Source organism: Ascaphus truei, unplaced genomic scaffold (assembly GCF_040206685.1).
Source record: "Ascaphus truei isolate aAscTru1 unplaced genomic scaffold, aAscTru1.hap1 HAP1_SCAFFOLD_120, whole genome shotgun sequence".
NCBI lineage: Eukaryota > Metazoa > Chordata > Amphibia > Anura > Ascaphidae > Ascaphus > Ascaphus truei.
In genome coordinates, this window is record NW_027454070.1 from 732,259 (window position 1) to 741,006 (window position 8,748).

Here is an 8,748-nt window from a genome sequence, read left to right on the forward strand (position 1 = left end):
ACACGGCGCATCTCATTACAGGGGCATTTACACTGCGCATCTCATTACAGGGGCATTTACACTGCGCATCTCATTACGGGGCATTTACACTGCGCATCTCATTACAGAGGCATTTACACTGCGCATCTCATTACAGGGGCCTTTACACGGCGCATCTCATTACAGGGTCCTTTACACGGCGCATCTCATTACAGGGGCCTTTACACAGCGCATCTCATTACAGGGGCCTTTACACTGCGCATCTCATTACAGGGGCCTTTACATTGCGCATCTCATTACAAGGGTCTTTACACTGCGCATCTCATTACAGGGGCATTTACACTGCGCATCTCATTACAGGGGCATTTACACTGCGCATCTCATTACAGGGGAATTTACACTGAGCATCTCATTACAGGGGCATTTACACTGCGCATCTCATTACAGGGGCATTTACACTGCGCATCTCATTACAGGGGCATTTACACTGCGCATCTCATTACAGGGGCATTTACACTGCGCATCTCATTACAGGGGCATTTACACGGCGCATCTCATTACAGGGGCATTTACACGGCGCATCTCATTACAGGGGCATTTACACTGCGCATCTCATTACAGGGTCATTTACACTGCGCATCTCATTACGGGGCATTTACACTGCGCATCTCATTACAGGGGCATTTACACTGCGCATCTCATTACAGGGGCATTTACACTGCGCATCTCATTACAGGGGCATTTACACTGCGCATCTCATTACAGGGGCATTTACACTGCGCATCTCATTACAGGGGCATTTACACTGCGCATGTCATTACAGGGGCATTTACACTGCGTATCTCATTACAGGGGCATTTACATTGCGCATCTCATTACAGGGGCCTTTACACTGCGCATCTCATTACAGGGGCCTTTACATTGCGCATCTCATTACAAGGGTCTTTACACTGCGCATCTCATTACAGGGGCATTTACACTGCGCATCTCATTACAGGGGCATTTACACTGCGCATCTCATTACAGGGGCATTTACACTGCGCATCTCATTACAGGGGCATTTACACTGCGCATCTCATTACAGGGGCATTTACACTGCGCATCTCATTACAGGGGCATTTACACTGCGCATCTCATTACAGGGGCATTTACACGGCGCATCTCATTACAGGGGCATTTACACGGCGCATCTCATTACAGGGGCATTTACACGGCGCATCTCATTACAGGGGCATTTACACTGCGCATCTCATTACAGGGGCATTTACACTGCGCATCTCATTACGGGGCATTTACACTGCGCATCTCATTACAGAGGCATTTACACTGCGCATCTCATTACAGGGGCCTTTACACGGCGCATCTCATTACAGGGTCCTTTACACGGCGCATCTCATTACAGGGGCCTTTACACAGCGCATCTCATTACAGGGGCCTTTACACTGCGCATCTCATTACAGGGGCCTTTACATTGCGCATCTCATTACAAGGGTCTTTACACTGCGCATCTCATTACAGGGGCATTTACACTGCGCATCTCATTACAGGGGCATTTACACTGCGCATCTCATTACAGGGGAATTTACACTGAGCATCTCATTACAGGGGCATTTCCACTGCGCATCTCATTACAGGGGCATTTACACTGCGCATCTCATTACAGGGGCATTTACACTGCGCATCTCATTACAGGGGCATTTACACTGCGCATCTCATTACAGGGGCATTTACACGGCGCATCTCATTACAGGGGCATTTACACGGCGCATCTCATTACAGGGGCATTTACACGGCGCATCTCATTACAGGGGCATTTACACTGCGCATCTCTTTACAGGGTCATTTACACTGCGCATCTCATTACGGGGCATTTACACTGCGCATCTCATTACAGGGGCATTTACACTGCGCATCTCATTACAGGGGCATTTACACTGCGCATCTCATTACAGGGGCATTTACACGGCGCATCTCATTACAGGGGCATTTACACTGCGCATCTCATTACAGGGGCATTTACACTGCGCATCTCATTACGGGGCATTTACACTGCGCATCTCATTACAGAGGCATTTACACTGCGCATCTCATTACAGGGGCCTTTACACGGCGCATCTCATTACAGGGTCCTTTACACGGCGCATCTCATTACAGGGGCCTTTACACAGCGCATCTCATTACAGGGGCCTTTACACTGCGCATCTCATTACAGGGGCCTTTACATTGCGCATCTCATTACAAGGGTCTTTACACTGCGCATCTCATTACAGGGGCATTTACACTGCGCATCTCATTACAGGGGCATTTACACTGCGCATCTCATTACAGGGGAATTTACACTGAGCATCTCATTACAGGGGCATTTACACTGCGCATCTCATTACAGGGGCATTTACACTGCGCATCTCATTACAGGGGCATTTACACTGCGCATCTCATTACAGGGGCATTTACACTGCGCATCTCATTACAGGGGCATTTACACGGCGCATCTCATTACAGGGGCATTTACACGGCGCATCTCATTACAGGGGCATTTACACTGCGCATCTCATTACAGGGTCATTTACACTGCGCATCTCATTACGGGGCATTTACACTGCGCATCTCATTACAGGGGCATTTACACTGCGCATCTCATTACAGGGGCATTTACACTGCGCATCTCATTACAGGGGCATTTACACTGCGCATCTCATTACAGGGGCATTTACACTGCGCATGTCATTACAGGGGCATTTACACTGCGTATCTCATTACAGGGGCATTTACATTGCGCATCTCATTACAGGGGCCTTTACACTGCGCATCTCATTACAGGGGCCTTTACATTGCGCATCTCATTACAAGGGTCTTTACACTGCGCATCTCATTACAGGGGCATTTACACTGCGCATCTCATTACAGGGGCATTTACACTGCGCATCTCATTACAGGGGCATTTACACTGCGCATCTCATTACAGGGGCATTTACACTGCGCATCTCATTACAGGGGCATTTACACTGCGCATCTCATTACAGGGGCATTTACACTGCGCATCTCATTACAGGGGCATTTACACGGCGCATCTCATTACAGGGGCATTTACACGGCGCATCTCATTACAGGGGCATTTACACGGCGCATCTCATTACAGGGGCATTTACACTGCGCATCTCATTACAGGGGCATTTACACTGCGCATCTCATTACGGGGCATTTACACTGCGCATCTCATTACAGAGGCATTTACACTGCGCATCTCATTACAGGGGCCTTTACACGGCGCATCTCATTACAGGGTCCTTTACACGGCGCATCTCATTACAGGGGCCTTTACACAGCGCATCTCATTACAGGGGCCTTTACACTGCGCATCTCATTACAGGGGCCTTTACATTGCGCATCTCATTACAAGGGTCTTTACACTGCGCATCTCATTACAGGGGCATTTACACTGCGCATCTCATTACAGGGGCATTTACACTGCGCATCTCATTACAGGGGAATTTACACTGAGCATCTCATTACAGGGGCATTTACACTGCGCATCTCATTACAGGGGCATTTACACTGCGCATCTCATTACAGGGGCATTTACACTGCGCATCTCATTACAGGGGCATTTACACTGCGCATCTCATTACAGGGGCATTTACACGGCGCATCTCATTACAGGGGCATTTACACGGCGCATCTCATTACAGGGGCATTTACACTGCGCATCTCTTTACAGGGTCATTTACACTGCGCATCTCATTACGGGGCATTTACACTGCGCATCTCATTACAGGGGCATTTACACTGCGCATCTCATTACAGGGGCATTTACACTGCGCATCTCATTACAGGGGCATTTACACGGCGCATCTCATTACAGGGGCATTTACACTGCGCATCTCATTACAGGGGCATTTACACTGCGCATCTCATTACGGGGCATTTACACTGCGCATCTCATTACAGAGGCCTTTACACTGCGCATCTCATTACAGGGGCCTTTACACGGCGCATCTCATTACAGGGTCCTTTACACGGCGCATCTCATTACAGGGGCCTTTACACAGCGCATCTCATTACAGGGGCCTTTACACTGCGCATCTCATTACAGGGGCCTTTACATTGCGCATCTCATTACAAGGGTCTTTACACTGCGCATCTCATTACAGGGGCATTTACACTGCGCATCTCATTACAGGGGCATTTACACTGCGCATCTCATTACAGGGGAATTTACACTGAGCATCTCATTACAGGGGCATTTACACTGCGCATCTCATTACAGGGGCATTTACACTGCGCATCTCATTACAGGGGCATTTACACTGTGCATCTCATTACAGGGGCATTTACACTGCGCATCTCATTACAGGGGCATTTACACGGCGCATCTCATTACAGGGGCATTTACACGGCGCATCTCATTACAGGGGCATTTACACTGCGCATCTCATTACAGGGTCATTTACACTGCGCATCTCATTACGGGGCATTTACACTGCGCATCTCATTACAGGGGCATTTACACTGCGCATCTCATTACAGGGGCATTTACACTGCGCATCTCATTACAGGGGCATTTACACTGCGCATCTCATTACAGGGGCATTTACACTGCGCATGTCATTACAGGGGCATTTACACTGCGTATCTCATTACAGGGGCATTTACATTGCGCATCTCATTACAGGGGCCTTTACACTGCGCATCTCATTACAGGGGCCTTTACATTGCGCATCTCATTACAAGGGTCTTTACACTGCGCATCTCATTACAGGGGCATTTACACTGCGCATCTCATTACAGGGGCATTTACACTGCGCATCTCATTACAGGGGCATTTACACTGCGCATCTCATTACAGGGGCATTTACACTGCGCATCTCATTACAGGGGCATTTACACTGCGCATCTCATTACAGGGGCATTTACACTGCGCATCTCATTACAGGGGCATTTACACGGCGCATCTCATTACAGGGGCATTTACACGGCGCATCTCATTACAGGGGCATTTACACGGCGCATCTCATTACAGGGGCATTTACACTGCGCATCTCATTACAGGGGCATTTACACTGCGCATCTCATTACGGGGCATTTACACTGCGCATCTCATTACAGAGGCATTTACACTGCGCATCTCATTACAGGGGCCTTTACACGGCGCATCTCATTACAGGGTCCTTTACACGGCGCATCTCATTACAGGGGCCTTTACACAGCGCATCTCATTACAGGGGCCTTTACACTGCGCATCTCATTACAGGGGCCTTTACATTGCGCATCTCATTACAAGGGTCTTTACACTGCGCATCTCATTACAGGGGCATTTACACTGCGCATCTCATTACAGGGGCATTTACACTGCGCATCTCATTACAGGGGAATTTACACTGAGCATCTCATTACAGGGGCATTTACACTGCGCATCTCATTACAGGGGCATTTACACTGCGCATCTCATTACAGGGGCATTTACACTGCGCATCTCATTACAGGGGCATTTACACTGCGCATCTCATTACAGGGGCATTTACACGGCGCATCTCATTACAGGGGCATTTACACGGCGCATCTCATTACAGGGGCATTTACACTGCGCATCTCTTTACAGGGTCATTTACACTGCGCATCTCATTACGGGGCATTTACACTGCGCATCTCATTACAGGGGCATTTACACTGCGCATCTCATTACAGGGGCATTTACACTGCGCATCTCATTACAGGGGCATTTACACTGCGCATCTCATTACAAGGGCATTTACACTGCGCATGTCATTACAGGGGCATTTACACTGCGCATCTCATTACAGGGGCATTTACATTGCGCATCTCATTAAGGGGCATTTACACTGGGCATCCCATTACGGGGCATTTACACTGCGCATCTCATTACAGGGGCATTTACATTGCGCATCTCATTACAGGGGCCTTTACACGGCGCATCTCATTACAGGGGCCTTTACACGGCGCATCTCATTACAGGGTCCTTTACACGGCGCATCTCATTACAGGGGCCTTTACACAGCGCATCTCATTACAGGGGCCTTTACACGGCGCATCTCATTACAGGGGCCTTTACACGGCGCATCTCATTACAGGGTCCTTTACACGGCGCATCTCATTACAGGGGCCTTTACACAGCGCATCTCATTACAGGGGCCTTTACACTGAGCATCTCATTACAGGGGCATTTACACTGCGCATCTCATTACAGGGGCATTTACACTGCGCATCTCATTACAGGGGCATTTAAACTGCGCATCTCATTACAGGGGCATTTAAACTGCGCATCTCATTACAGGGGCATTTATACTGCGCATCTCATTACAGGGGCATTTACATTGCGCATCTCATTACAGGGGCCTTTACACGGCGCATCTCATTACAGGGTCCTTTACACGGCGCATCTCAATACAGGGGCATTTACACTGCGCATCTCATTACAGGGGAATTTACACTGAGCATCTCATTACAGGGGCATTTACACTGCGCATCTCATTACAGGGGCCTTTACACTGCGCATCTCATTACAGAGGCATTTACACTGCGCATCTCATTACAGGGGCCTTTACACTGCGCATCTCATTACAGGGGCATTTACACTGCGCATCTCATTACAGGGGCATTTACACTGCGCATCTCATTACAGGGGCATTTACACTGCGCATCTCATTACAGGGGCATTTACACTGCGCATCTCATTACAGGGGCCTTTACACTGCGCATCTCATTACGGGGCTTTTACACTGCGCATCTCATTACAGGGTCCTTTACACTGCGCATCTCATTACGGGGAATTTACACTGCGCATGTCATTACAGGGGCATTTACACTGCGCATGTCATTACAGGGGCATTTACACTGCGCATGTCTTTACAGGGGAATTTACACTGTGCATCTCATTACGGGGCATTAACACTGCGCATCTCATTACAAGGTCCTTTACACTGCGCATCTCATTACGGGGAATTTACACTGCGCATGTCATTACAGGGGCATTTACACTGCGCATGTCATTACAGGGGCATTTACACTGCGCATGTCATTACAGGGGAATTTACACTGTGCATCTCATTACGGGGCATTTACACTGCGCATCTCATTACATGGCATTTACACTGTGCATCTCATTAAGGGCATTTACACTGGGCATCCCATTACGGGGCATTTACACTGCGCATCTCATTACAGGGGCTTTACATTGCGCATCTCATTACAGGGGCCTTTACACGGCGCATCTCATTAGAGGGGCCTTTACACGGCGCATCTCATTACAGGGGCCTTTACATGGCGCATCTCATTACAGGGGCCTTTACACAGCACATCTCATTACAGGGGCCTTTACACTGCGCATCTCATTACAGGGGCCTTTACACTGCGCATCTCATTACAAGGGCCTTTACACTGCGCATCTCATTACAGTGGCATTTACACTGCGCATCTCATTACAGGGGCATTTACACTGCGCTTCTCATTACAGGGGCATTTACACTGCGCATCTCATTACAGGGGCATTTACACTGCGCATCTCATTACAGGGGCATTTACACTGCGCATGTCATTACAGGGCATTTACACTGTGCATCTCATTACGGGGCATTTACACTGCGCATCTCATTACAGGGCATTTACACTGTGCATCTCATTAAGGGGCATTTACACTGGGCATCCCATTACGGGGCATTTACACTGCGCATCTCATTACAGGGGCATTTACATTGCGCATCTCATTACAGGGGCCTTTACACTGCGCATCTCATTACAGGGGCCTTTACATTGCGCATCTCATTACAAGGGTCTTTACACTGCGCATCTCATTACAGGGGCATTTACACTGCGCATCTCATTACAGGGGCATTTACACTGCGCATCTCATTACAGGGGCATTTACACTGCGCATCTCATTACAGGGGCATTTACACTGCGCATCTCATTACAGGGGCATTTACACTGCGCATCTCATTACAGGGGCATTTACACTACGCATCTCATTACAGGGGCATTTACACTGCCCATCTCATTACAGGGGCATTTACACGGCGCATCTCATTACAGGGGCATTTACACGGCGCATCTCATTACAGGGGCATTTACACTGCGCATCTCATTACAGGGGCATTTACACTGCGCATCTCATTACGGGGCATTTACACTGCGCATCTCATTACAGAGGCATTTACACTGCGCATCTCATTACAGGGGCCTTTACACGGCGCATCTCATTACAGGGTCCTTTACACGGCGCATCTCATTACAGGGGCCTTTACACAGCGCATCTCATTACAGGGGCCTTTACACTGCGCATCTCATTACAGGGGCCTTTACATTGCGCATCTAATTACAAGGGTCTTTACACTGCGCATCTCATTACAGGGGCATTTACACTGCGCATCTCATTACAGGGGCATTTACACTGCGCATCTCATTACAGGGGAATTTACACTGAGCATCTCATTACAGGGGCATTTACACTGCGCATCTCATTACAGGGGCATTTACACTGCGCATCTCATTACAGGGGCATTTACACTGCGCATCTCATTACAGGGGCATTTACACTGCGCATCTCATTACAGGGGCATTTACACGGCGCATCTCATTACAGGGGCATTTACACGGCGCATCTCATTACAGGGGCATTTACACTGCGCATCTCATTACAGGGGCATTTACACTGCGCATCTCATTACAGGGTCATTTACACTGCGCATCTCATTACGGGGCATTTACACTGCGCATCTCATTACAGGGGCATTTACACTGCACATCTCATTACAG